Source organism: Pygocentrus nattereri, chromosome 7, assembly GCF_015220715.1.
Source record: "Pygocentrus nattereri isolate fPygNat1 chromosome 7, fPygNat1.pri, whole genome shotgun sequence".
NCBI classification, from domain to species: Eukaryota; Metazoa; Chordata; class Actinopteri; order Characiformes; family Serrasalmidae; genus Pygocentrus; species Pygocentrus nattereri.
Genome location: NC_051217.1, coordinates 44,068,044 through 44,082,131, shown reverse-complemented (window position 1 = coordinate 44,082,131; position 14,088 = coordinate 44,068,044). Strand labels below are relative to the sequence as shown.

At 43.5% G+C, this 14,088-nt stretch overlaps 1 long non-coding RNA gene across 2 annotated transcripts; it reads left to right on the top strand.

Annotated features, from left to right (window-relative positions):
• Window positions 1–9,179: 9,179 nt before the first annotated feature.
• On the top strand, window positions 9,180–13,718 carry LOC108411349. Of its 2 annotated transcripts, none has more exons than XR_001856565.1 (4): window positions 9,180–9,280; window positions 10,037–10,173; window positions 10,305–10,368; window positions 13,086–13,718. It is a non-coding gene; the product is annotated as an uncharacterized LOC108411349 (long non-coding RNA). The 2 variants fall into 2 exon arrangements; XR_001856566.1 differs by having other exon boundaries at window positions 10,293–10,368.
• The last annotated feature ends 370 nt before the right edge of the window (window positions 13,719–14,088 follow it).

The window sequence follows — 14,088 nt, the reverse complement described above, 5'->3', positions numbered from 1 at the left end:
TCATTGGTTTAAGGTGTGTGTGTGGGCTCTGAGGTAGTTAGTGTGGTGTTGTGTCCTAACCATAGGGTAGAAGCATATTGTTAGAAGTGACCTTCCTCTGGTTCCAGTGGCTTTGTCTGCACCTTTTCAGCTAAGAGAACATCTTGTAACCAAAATCATGGCCTCTCCCCTGACTCCTTGTTTGCCAAGGTGCTACATTGGTGTCAGAGGTGGGATAGCACCCCAGCAGCAAGGAGTGAAATATAGCTTCAAAGAGCTGCAAGGAAGACAGTGAGGAATGCAGAGCCTGGTTAAAGACCTCCACAGTGAGGCTTGATGGCAGAGACACCACGGCTTCCAGCTGGGACACAGCAGAACAGAGCTCAGCTTCAGTGTAGAAGCACCATGGCAAGCTGCACAGAAGGAGCTTAGGGAGAAGCATACATGCCACAAGCCTAAGCCAGCGAGAAATGGGAGCCAGCTGTGAGGTGGCACCCTCACCAGTGTAGATGGCTTGGTGGACAGTAGAGAAAGTAGAGGCTAGCTGAAAGAAGTGCCAACCATGGCATAAGAGCTGGCTGGGACTCTGTGTGCCCCTGGGTTTTGGTACGGGCTGTGCAGGTCCCCAGGATAGCTGACCTGTGAGGGGGTGGTTTGTGGTGGCTGCCACATACACATACCAGTACATGGAAGGGACTCCAGATTCAGTGAATGCAGATCTGCACTGCTCCTCTCCTCCAGTGAATGTTAAGGGTTGTTATTTGATGTTGCTTATGTGTTTATTCACTGGTTAAAGGTATGTGTGTGTATGTGTTTTGTGTTACTTTGTGTTGGGCTATGGGGTGGTCAGTGAAATTAAGGAGGAAGTGCATGGCTAGAAGTGGCCTGCCAACTATTCCAGTGACTTTGCTTGACCCTTTTCTGCTGGAGTAAATTAAGAGCATCTCTCGTAGCAGAAATCGTGGCATCTTGGTGAAAAAGGGGACATGGGAGATGATACAAAATAAATAAAGTAAACACTAAATTCAGGCCTGACCAGCACCTCTAGATCTGTTCTCACTGTTCACCAGTTGTTTGAGACAAAAAAAGCCAAACAGGGCTGACAGGAGCAGGCAATAGATTGTGATTATTCCGCTTGAGTGCGTCGATTAAAACCCAGCGATGCATGAGCCGAATCAAAACACGCCTGCGTTCTCTGAATGAAATTTGTAATCATTATCTAACACAAATGCATGGCTGACATTTTTTATTTTCCCCTTTTGTACACACTGTGGCCGTGACAGATGAACCCACACTGATAGAGGATCAGGCTTCTTCTGTTCTTCTGAATGCTTTAACCAGTTGAACCACTGCGTGCTGAGTGTCCTGACCAATCAGATGTCCAGTTGAGCTTCTCTGGGTGTTTTGATGAATCCAGGTACTCATGCATTGCAACAAAGCCAATCTTTAACCGTGTCATATTAGTGTTTTTTAATGTATGCATCACTATCGCGTGATGTATTTCGTCCACATTAAGGACTCTTACTGCCTGGTCAGAGTTCGGCAAAATACAAAATACTAGTAGCGATGGCTGAATAATGAATACACTAAATACACTGTGCTGAATGTATTGAGTTAAGTATTCCATTAATATACATAAAATGATATTCAGAATACAGATAGAATACATTTATAGTACACATTAAAATGAAGTAATAATAAGTAATAATGAAGTAATAAATAAATAAGTGATTAGGATTAAGCAACCCTTATTAGTCGGAAATTAGGGAAATTTCACCTCCGCATTTAACCCATCTGTGAAGTGAAACACCACATACACACACTAGTGAGCACACACACACACACACACACTAGGGGGCAGTGAGCACACTTGCCCGGAGCGGTGGGCAACCCTATCCACGGCGCCCGGGGAGCAATGGTTTATTACAGGCTGTTTCTCGCTGTTCCTGGTTGGCAGTTTTGTTCACGTAAATCCTCTGATAATATGTTCCATTAAATAATAATTCAGTAATTCAAATGAGTACAAAAACCCATAATCCCATTACTGGTCTCATACTCCCACTGCCCTTTCATGACCCAGTTTACCACATCCCAATAATATAGTCTCACAAGTCTGACTATAAAGTGAGCAACTGTATGATTTTCCATTAATGATAAATATCTAACTTGCCACTACGCACAGGCACGAAGCCAAAGCTGAGCTTATGAGTTGAGAACAATGTCTACTACTCAGGTCAGTCACCCCTCAAACGAGTTCACTAATGTCCAGATTAATAACGGACTCTCCACAGTGATTTATCAGTCTACTCAGTCTTTAGGAGGAGCTTCAGTGTTTGTAAAGAAGCCATTGTCTGAGCTCTTCTTTATAGCATGTCTCTCTATGTTGTGTGCTGATTGTAGTTACTCCACAAGCAGTGACGGTGTTTCTGTAAAAGATGGCATATATTTTTTAATGTAGTGTTTATGAAGTGTTTATGAAGTTATCTCAAAATATTCTTCTAAAAATGTAAAGTAGCTGTATTGTGAATACTGCATTTATAAAATGTAATTTATACTGAATACTTCATTTCTACATGCAGAATATTTATTCACAATGCCTGTATTCCATTACAGACAAGTTCCAGGTTCCTCCACAACCTTAAAAGGGAAATTTTTCAAAATGTATGCGTCATAAAATGGTAAAATGTGAACAGTCGCTCAGAGCGGTTTGGTGTGAAACGCTCTGCTCTATAGAAATTTACCAAGTCAGAACTGTTCACAGTGCAGGTGATAGGAACCAGACGTCCACCTCTAAAAGCTCCCACACGGAAAGTTCCTACATGGAGTGGTTATGAATTCACTGCCTGATGACGGAGACACTGTTACTACAACTCCACCACTGGGGAGAATGAGAGAGAGAGAGAGAGAGAGAGAGAGACAGAGAGAAAGAGGGAGAGAGAGACAGAGAGACAGAGAGAGAGAGAGAGAGACAGAGAGAGAAAGAAAGAGAGAGGAGAGAGAGAGAGAGAGAGAGACAGAGAGAGATACAGAGTGAGAGAGAGAGATACAGAGTGAGAGAGAGAGAGAGAGAGAGAGAGGGAGAGAGAGAGAGACAGAGACAGAGGGAGAGATAGAGAGAGAGAGTGAGAAAGAGAGAAAGAGAGAGGGTGAGAGAGAGAGACAGAGAGAGAGAGAGAGACAGAGAGAGAGAGAGATACAGAGTGAGAGAGAGAGAGACAGAGGGAGAGAGAGAGAGAGAGAGAGGAGAGACAGAGAGAGAAAGAAAGAGAGAGAGGAGAGAGAGAGAGAGAGAGATACAGAGTGAGAGAGAGAGAGAGAGAGAGAGAGAGAGAGAGAGAGAGAGAGAGAGAGAGAGAGACAGAGACAGAGGGAGAGAGAGAGAGAGAGAGGAGAGACAGAGTGAGAAAGAGAGAGAGAGAGAGGGTGAGAGAGAGAGACAGAGAGAGAGAGAGAGAGAGACAGAGAGAGAGAGATACAGAGTGAGAGAGAGAGAGACAGAGGGAGAGAGAGAGAGAGAGGAGACACAGAGAAAGAAAGAGAGAGAGGAGAGAGAGAGAGATACAGAGTGAGAGAGAGACAGAGAGAGAGAGAGAGAGAGAGAGAGGGTGAGAGAGACAGAGAGAGAGAGAGAGAGACAGAGAGAGAGAGATACAGAGTGAGAGAGAGAGAGACAGAGGGAGAGAGAGAGAGAGAGGAGACACAGAGAAAGAAAGAGAGAGAGGAGAGAGAGAGAGATACAGAGTGAGAGAGAGACAGAGAGAGAGAGAGAGAGAGAGAGAGAGAGGGTGAGAGAGAGAGACAGAGAGAGAGAGAGAGAGACAGAGAGAGAGAGATACAGAGTGAGAGAGAGAGAGACAGAGGGAGAGAGAGAGAGAGAGGAGACACAGAGAAAGAAAGAGAGAGAGGAGAGAGAGAGAGATACAGAGTGAGAGAGAGACAGAGAGAGAGAGAGAGAGAGAGAGTAATTACATGAGGCAAAACTGAAGTTGATACATGTGTTATTACATAGACTGTACTTCTGTAATCCATCTATAACACTGACTAAATCATTAGTGGTTACAGTGTTGTTGCATATCTCTCGCTCTCTCTCTCTCTCTCTCTCGCTCTCTCTCTCTCTCTCTCTCTCTTCTCTCTCTTTCTCTCTCTCCTCTCTCTCTTTCTCTGTCTCTTGTTCTCCTCTCTCTTTCTCTCTCTTTCTCTGTCTGTCCTCTCTCTCTCCTCTTTCTCTCTATCTCTTTCTTTCTGTTTTTATTTCCTTCTCACACTTCTTTCCTTTCTTTTTCCATCTCTCTCTGTCTCTCACTTCCATCTTTTTCTGTTACTTTTTGCTTTTCTATCTTTCTCTCTCTCCTTTCTCTGCTTCACTTTCTCTTCCTCTTGCCCTTTTTTTATTTCCCTCTGTTCCTTTCTCCGCTTTCTCTTTGTCTCTTTCTCTCCTTTGTTTCTTTTTCTCTCCCTCAAGCCCTTTTTGTTTCTTTTTCCCTCTGTCGCTTTATCCGCCTTCTCTCTTTTTCACTCTCTTGCTTTCTCTGTCCCTCTCTCTTTCTCTCCATGTTTCTCGCTCTCTCCTTCTGTCTCTCTCTCTCTCTCTCTGTTTCTCCTGGCTGCTTTCTGTTCATCTTTCTTTCTCCTCTCTCTTTCTTTCTTCTTCTCTCTCAGTCTTCCCTCTGTCTCCAGCTCTTTGCCTTCATCTTTGTCACTTTCTCTGTCTCTCTCTCTCTTTCAGCACTTTCTCCTTACAGGATGGTCAATAGGATTGATTAGTTAATAATGTCCAGTTCACTCACACATCAGTCCATCAGTGAGTTTAACTAGAGGATGTGTGCATGTGTATGCATGTGTGTGCGTGTTTGTGTGTGTGCGTCCGTGTGTGTGTGCATGTCGTGTGGGTGTGTGTGCGCATGTGTGTGTGCGTGTCGTGTGGGTGTGTGTGCGCATGTGTGTGTGTGTCTAGTTTCTGACTGTGTGAATTTCTGTATAATGTCTACGGAAGTGGACAAACATACAGACAAAGTTCAGCAGTAGCCGTGATTTAGACATGCAGCTCCCCAGCTTTCAGGATGTGTTTGATTTAGAGTTTTAGAGAGGTATTTTCATTAAAGTCAACCAAAACACGGACAACTGCAGACCACTCAGTAGGGCACATCACTAAAACAAGGACAGGACAGGACAGGAAAGTTAAGGACAGGAAAAGAAAGGACAGGACAGGAAAGGATAGGACAGGACACAACAGGACAGGAAAGGAAAGGATAGGACAGGACACAACAGGACACGACAGGAAAGGAAAGGTAAGTAGCAAAGGAAAGGAAAGGAAAGGACAGGAAAAGAAATGACAGGACAGGCCAGGAAAGGACAGGACAGGAAAGGAAAGGACAGGACAGGAAAGGAAAGCCCGGAAAAGGACAGGACAGGCCAGGAAAGGACAGGACAGGAAAAGAAAGGACTGTTTCCAACTTGAAAAATCATTGACTGTAATTGTGTCCCAAGCTTTGAAAACATGTGGTTTTTATAAACTGCTCTGTCTCCCATCCGCTGTGCCTTGCAGGGCGTGACACAATTAATTTAGCACATATCAATAATGGTCACCAATAAGTTCATTTGCATAATGTCCATACACACAAAGACAGCAAACTGCATCACGGGTCAGTTGTGTATGTGTGTTGCGTGTATTGGCATCTCTCACCACTTTATAGCACTGTGGCACCTTCTGTTTGATGGAAATGATCAAAATAAAAAATTTGAATGAAAAAGGCAAAATTCATATCACATATATGCTGCTTAAAATATAAATAGGACAAGCTTAAAACACCTCGCCTCGTCTCCCTGTCCTCATAGCTCTGACACCAAGACACAAATGTCATCAATCATTTCATCAAACGCGTCTCGTCTGAGTGATACACTTGGAGTAAAGAATGACTTTAAGGAGTGGAAGTCCTTGAATTCCTGAATTCCTGAATCCCTACAAATTCCTGAGGTGCTGTCAGAGAGGGATTTAATGTAGTCTACAGGATCACCACATCAAACTCAATTACACACACACACACACACACACACACACACACACACACACCCCCGTGGGAGCTGCTATATTGGTGTGCACGCTCACGTGTGGACTCATGTCCCTCCTGTTTTGCCTCCTCAGGGAAAACCGCCTACAGCAAATATTAGACTTTGTGTCATATGAGCAGAGCAGCTTCTTCTTTTAAGCGAATTAATCAAAAAATAATAAAAAGAAAATGAAAAAGAGGACAAAAACATGTATTACAGAACTGTATTCATAATACTGTCTGCATCCTCCTGTCAAATATATATATATATATATATATACACACACAACCCCACTTCCAATGAAGTTGGGACGTTGTGTAAAACATAAATAAAAACAGAATATGATGATCTGCAAATCCTTTTCAACCGATATTCAATTGAATACACTACAAAGACAAGATATTTAATGTTCAAATGGGTAAATTTTATTGTTTTTTGCAAATATTCACTCATTTTGAATTTGATGCCTGCAACACGTTCCAAAGAAGTTGGGACAGGGTCGTGTTTACCACTGTGTTACATCACCTTTCCTTTCAACAACACTCAATAAGAGTTTGGTTCCTGAGAGGAACCAAAACACAAAAGGGGAACCCATCCTTCTCTCGTCCACACCGGATAGCAAAACAGGGAAAAACAGATGGAGCATTGGTTATAATTAGACTTTGAGTCTGCGCAGCAGCAGCGGGAGGGTCAGTTCATGCAGGTGAGGTTTGCACAGCATCAAACTGGTCCACAATGCTGGCGAGCTGTGGGCACCTGATCAAGGAAGATAAAGCAAATCAGGATGGGCAGCTGTTAACAGAGTGCAGCAGAGACTCCGGCAGGTCAAGCTGTTACAGCCTCACTCAGACGGAGAGCCGGAAGGTAGCACAGATACGAGGCTCCCTAAGATATCAGCACCGTCAGCAAACCTGAGTGAATGCAAGACGGGATGAAGAGCAGCGGGACGACGGCACCAGCACTCCCTGTTCACCGTAACACTCTATGACCATGAACCCCCAGATCTGAACCTTTTATCTAACAGGGAAAACTAATTACCAAAGGCTTGACTAAACAAGTGGGCTTTCAGCCTCGACTTAAAGACTGAGGCTGAGGCTGAGTCCTGAACACTGACTGGAATCACTGAAGAATTCGGAGTGGGCATAAATTATTAATTGCCCCCCTCTTTGAAGGCAAATGATGTCCTAAATGTAACCAAAGCCCAGCAGTGAGGAGCTGAACTTTACCCTCCTCTGCTGTCACTGCAGACCTACAGAGCAGCGCTAGTAGCCTCTTAATGAAGTAATGGTGTTTGTATTAGAGGGTCCCATTTCATAGGGAAGGTTTCAACCACTATCCCTTGTACTTCCAAGGGGCAAGATGGCACTCAGAAACAAGGGGTAGGGGTAAAAATAAGAATTGGGATTGGACCTAAGATTACCCTTACAAGCATTCATGAATGGTTTAAAACGAGTTTCTTCTTCTTCTTCTTTCGGCTGCTCCCTTTAGGGGTCGCCACAGCTGATCATCTGCCTCCATCTTGCTCTGTCCACTGCCTCCTCTACTTTCACACCAACCATCTCCATGTCCACCTTCACTACATCCATAAACCTTCTCTGAGGTCTACCTCTTCTCCTTCTACCCGGCAGCTCCATCTCCAACATTCTTTGCCCAATATATCCACTATTCCTCCTCAACACATGTCCAAACCATCTCAACCTGGCCTCTCTGGCTTTATCTCCAAACTGCTCCACCTTCACCGTCCCTCTGATCTGCTCATTTCTAATCTTGTCCAGCCTCGTCACTCCCAACGAAAATCTCAGCATCTTCATCTCCGCCACCTCCAGCTCAGCTTCCTGTCTTTTAGACAGAGCCACGGTCTCCAAACCATGGTTTAGAACGAGTTTATTAATGGTTATTAATTAGGTCTCAAAAACCTCATTTTTAATGAACATTTACAACACAAATAAAAGGGGGAACAGTGACCTGCCGTTTGCCTTATAATGAATCCACATTCATTTATGCTGGTATCAGGTTTTGATGTTTATTCTTGGTGCGTTCCAATCAGCAGGCAGCTGTCTAAGTAGGCAGCATTCGCACGCTCCCGAGTCGAAGGCTGTCCCATTCGGAAGGCAGCTGCCTTCTATGCTCTCAGAAAAAAAGGTACGACAGTGTCACTGGGGCAGTACCCTTCTTGTCACTGAGGTGGTCTCCTCAGGGGTACATCTCAGTACCTTTAGTCAGGGAACATAACTGAACTGAAATGCTCTGAATCCACTGAAATGATATTTTCTACGTTGTACTGACTCCACACCCCGCCTCGCCTCCAGGCTTTTTATTAAACAGTTCTGTTTTAAAACATATGAATATCTACTTTTCCACTGGGAAAAACTTACTTAAGGTGCACAGTTGTACCTTAAAACCACTGCTGCACCTTTTGAGGGAACGTTTACACTGTTTGTACCTTTATGAATGAATCATGCATGGTACCTTTATTTCTACCAGTGTAAAATGCCTTAATTTAACCAAAACTGAAGGCAGCATCGCGAAGGCAGTCCCACAAACGCCTTCACCTGCCGAGAGTCTGAAATGTAAATTATTTCTTCACGTCTGTCTTTACTGTTTCGATGATTTGTTCTATTTGAAAAAGTAGTTAACAAATTTGTGCTTGTATGTCTCTAGAAATTGTTCCTATGGTGAAATTTCTTAAGTAGCGCTTTTTGCATGTCGATGATAATTGATTTGATTCTACACTCTGGGATTTTTTTCTGTCCTCAGGAGGGAAGGTAACAGAGGCGGAGAGGCGCTGTCTGAGGGGCTGAGGAAGAGGAGCGGGGAGAAAACAGCGCCAGGCGTCTGAAAGCAGTTTGTGACACCACCACATAAGGGGACCTGTGGAATACCCATTTTTAATGAGGAACACTAACCCAGATTTCAGGGAGTGTTATTTAGATTATAAAGTCCTTCATCTCCTTTATGACTTCTCACCGGGTTGTTCTGATTGGAGTTGTGGTCGTATCTTATTTCTGGTATTTTGATTTGAAAATGTTTCCCGTGCATGCCAACTGGGGACTCTTATTTTGAATAGAAACCCTGGTTTGGGAACCGAAAAGGGAAGTGTGACAGCCATTTCAGGGAGGGTCAAGGTTGAGGACCAGTGGCCTGGTGGATCATTGCTGCTCAAGCCCCAACAAACTCTTACTCCTTATTCTACTCATCCTTGTCTTTGGAGATTGGATCCCCCTCTAACTGTGGAGATACCCTAAGGAACTGGGTGAGGAGCTCGTTCCTTTGGGCCCTGTTTTGGTTTTTGAGTAGTTTGGGGACATGGTTTACTTGGACTACGGTTGCTGTTTGACTTTTTTTGGACTTTTTATTTTTAATTGGATTCACTATAGACAATCTCTGGACTTTTTCTGGATAGCTTGATCCCACCTAATGGACTTCTGCAGCAGATCATAACTACTTTTAACTATTTAACTAACTATCTATCTAACTATTTAACTGCTTTTCTACTTTGTTTTTTGAAACTTCGCTGCTGTTGCTGATGCTGTTAGTGTGTTGTCTGTTCTGGGGAATATGAAGTAAAACTCGTGTGAGCTCTGTGCTGTTCTGTCAAATTGGTCTTCAGTTGTATTAGTAACTGCTGAGTTTGGTCAGATTGTTAGAAGTCTGAACCAGCGACTGTAAAACTGATGTTCTACCTAAACCACGAAAAATACTTCGTCCTTCGCCACATTAGGAAGTCAGTTCATCTGAGGCTAAAGCTGATACACGCTCCTCTCTTCAGCATTGAGCAGCGATTTTAACTGTCAAGAATCGGTGTAACTGGAGACAAAACTCAGCAGCTTGTATCTGTTTACAGGCCAGTCTAGCCTGGACCAATGCGGTGGACGCACGGACGTATGACTGCAATGGGCCGAAGCAGCCAATGCGGCGTCTGTGTTTATGTCTATGGTTGAACTTGGCACAAATCCACCTCTACCAGAAGTGGAATCCTTATTTGCATTCATGTCCTTTCACCTTCTAGTGAACTGGCTTTTTCACCCTGGCTGTGGCCTGAATGCCGTCGTCCTCAGTAACTGTTGTAGAACGAGAGCGATGTTGTAAGAAATGGGACGTTATCATTGACCTTTCAGCAGAGAAAAGGAGGAGAAAGACAGGACGGTGAGCGTCTTTTCTTTATTCTTCTACTGGAACCGCAGTTTTACAGGGACAAAAAGCTGTTCTCCCATAACGTTGCAGTGACTCCAGCTCGGTTTACAGCTAATTGGTTAATATCTCAGGTGTGTCTGCAGCCCAACAGGTGTGATGGGAACCAGAGGATGAGCTGAGCTGAGCTGCAGACCAACTTCATCCGAGGTCAGTTCTAAATCTGTTTATGAAACGCCGTCTGCAGAAAGACGCGCAGCCTGTTCGGGTGTGTGTTTGTAGTGTGTTTTGCAAGTGGCAGATGGTGCCCGTGGCGGAGGTGGCATGCGGATGGCACACAGGTACAGTGGGGGAGGCGCCAGCGGCCTGCTGGGTAACGGCTCTGAAAAGAAAGATCTGACTGGTTGCAGCCAAATAACAACATAAACAGCATAAACAGCCCTGTAACTGAACACAGGCAGAGCTGATGCACATCTCTCTCTCTCTCTCTCTCTCTCTCTCTCTCTCTCTCTCTCTCTCTCTTTTCTCTCTTTTCTCTAACTTTCTCTCGCTCTCTAACTGTCTCACTCTCTCTCGCCGTCTCTCTCTCTTTCTCTCTCTCTCTCTCTCTCTCTCTCTCCCTCCATTTGTCTCTCTCTCATCTCTTCTCTCTCTCTCTCTTTCTTTCACTCCCTCTCCCCTTCTCTGTCTCTCTCACTTCTCTCATTCTATCTTTATTTCCTCTCTTTTATCTTTCTCCCTGCTCTCTGTTTTTCTATCACCTTTGCTTTTCTCTCAGTCCCTCTCTCTGTCCTTTGCTTCTCTCTTTCTTTTGTCCTTCTCTCTCTCTCTCTCACTCTCTCTCGGGAGCAGCAGTCTGTTTTTAGAAGCTTTTTGTGTTTTTATGGTGAAGAGGTTCCACCACTCTAACATTTATTTTTAGCAAACTTTTTTTTTTTTACCAGCATCACCATTACAGGTGGAAGATAAACAGTCTGCTGTCCCTCAGTGACCACGAGCTGAGAGAGAGAGAGAGAGAGAGAGAGAGAGAGAGAGAGAGAGAGATGCTCATATATCCAGTCCATCGTCATTTATTTAAGACACAAACAGACTATAAAAAGTAGGGAGGGGGGGGGGGGGGTGGAGGTGGCGGGGTAACACTGTGAGACCCTCTGTTTCCTGCTTCGGTCAAATCAAACCAGACATGAAGCAATGAAATCACCACCGGCTTATGAGGGAAGCAGAAAAGTGATGCAGCAGCCCAGCTCCTACAGAACCTCCATATAGCCTAGATATACATACCTAGATGCTGAGTCTGGCCAGGCACGTCAACTGCACCTCCGTTTTGTGTGTGACGGTTTTTCCTCTGCTTTTATTTTAAGCTTATTTCATTTAATAGTCTGTTCTTAACTTTATGTAGTAGTTATTTATCTGCAGTGATGTCTAATGCGTATTAGCACACCTCGATCCATGCAGATGTTCATAATAGATTAACTCTAGCACCTTCGCACACAAAGCTGAAGTGTACGTTTCCATATGGACCAACAAAAGCCTCTCCACACTTATTAGAGTCAAGATTGTAAAACCTTCATGCTGGATTAAAAATTCTTTGCTAGTAACTTAAATTACAGGAGCTCCCCAGTTCAAACTGTTACAGATCCTACTGGGCTTTAGATGAAAGTCTAAACTTTATACCTTCAGTATCAACAGGATGGACAGGAGCAAAGCAGGAGATCCATCTAATAAAGCCTCAGCTTTGCTTTGTGCCTTTTGCTCCGAACATATTCCCAGTAGTTCACCATAGCAACCTCTAATGGCTCTAATGCTAAATTTACACTGAAAGTCTGAAGCAGCATTGAGTTCATTTCTGTCTGTTCGTTTAAGATCAGCGAGGATTCGTCTGGATTAACAACTCTCTGATCTTCACAGCCCTTCTCAAGTAGTTTCATGGTACAATTTATTTACATTGATAAAGGAATTTTGATCAAGACATGAATAAGAAAGCAGCTATTATTAGCGTTGCACATTGCAAAGCAATTCTTCTTCTCTTTTCTTATCTTTCCATCAGATTTTTGCCACATAACGCGTCCCACAGATTTCGAGGCCACTTCCTACATCCTAGGAAAGCTTTTTCCTAGGATGCACAGTTTCTGTTTAGCAATAGAGTTTTTCCCAAAGGAATATATGGAGTACAAATGTTTTCACACCTGTCATGTGTCACAAGGATACAAACACACTAACAGACACTCAACACACCACACACTCCACAAATGCGCACACCCTTTTAAGGTAGCAGGCGATTTAAGGTGGCAGTGAATTTAAGGTGGAAGTGGAGCAACCTCCAATTTATCAACACAATAGCAATCACCTGTGATACCATAGCAATCAGCTAACACCCACTTGGCAACATAATAGAAACCACATGCAACCACTTGGGATACTACAGCAACCCCACAGCAACACCACAGCAACCAGCCAGCAACACTAGAGAAACCACCATAGAAACTATCAACAGCCATTTAAGCTGCCATCTATTCTTCATTTCTAGTCATTATTATTATTATTATTATTATTATTATTATTATTATTATTATTATTTTCATCATCCTGGCTGGATGGACTAGGTTTACAATGTTGTTTTTAGAAAAGCAAGGCACAGTCAGTTTCCCGTAATATGGGCCATTTAAGATTCCCGCACTGACCAGGCAGTGTAGAGGCTACTTTTGACTTTCCAGACCATTTCCTAGAGGCTTGCTGTTTTGAACTGAAGTGACAGTGTAAGACCGTCCTCACACACAAACACACACAATTCTGTTTGTGTGAATAGTGGGGACATTACATAGACTTCCATTCATATCCTAAAGACTTGTCCAAACCTTAACCAGAGCTAATACTATCCTTAAAATGACTCTAAACCTAATCTCACCTTAAAATCATTTAAATTATAGGGACCAGCTTGCAGTCCCCACAAGCAGGAAAGGTTCCCATGACATGAGGGTGCGAGCAGGTTTTGGTCCTCATGATGTGGCATAAACGCGATCCACACTAACTCACACACACAGCGACTTTAATCTATTCTGTGTCCACTGCCCCCTGCCTGACCCTGCCTGCTGTTACTGGACCAGAGGGATGCCCTCTCAACACCTCAGGGAGGAGAGCACAGGGTGGGGTCACTGACCATGACCTTTGACCTCACACACAGGCAGGGAGAGAACACACCGCACAGTGTGGCACCGACACGATGATGCTCGGACAGCTGGACGTCTGCACGTCGACGGTCTGATAAAAAAGACCACCTACTGAATTCACCTGACAAAAATGCCATATTTGTAATATGGTCACCCATATAAACACATGAATATCCAGGACCCGAAGCCGACTGTGAACTCGGATAGGGGGAAAAAGCTGTGTGCAAAAGTGTTGGCACCCCCGGTTAACTTCCATGTTGTTATTGATTTTTGTTTTTTAAATGTAAACAGGTTAATGTCCTCTACAGAGAATACATTTATGTGTACGTATATGCACAATTACTGACTATTTACTGTTTTTAACATATTGAGGGGGGAACAAAAACCCAAAAAACCTGATTACACATTTTATACTTTATTGTTTTATTGTTCCTTATATCTTACACTGAGCGCATAAATAGAAATGTGCAGTAAAATTCTGTATTTAGATGTTTCTCTCTCTTATTTTTACTTAAAAAAATGGAACTTGGTTATTTTGCATAATGTATGGTTGTGTTTAAGATACTACATACATGATACAGGAGAGTAACACCCCCCCCCCACCTCCGTAAAAAGCTTGGTGTAAATTTTTTTTCATTTGTTTCACTACTGGAAATGATTCACTGGAAATGATTAAGTGTATTTGGTGCATTTTAAAGTATTGGTTCAGAATCAAATCGAATCAAATGGAAAAACGTTCAATGAATCATTTCCAAGGGAATCA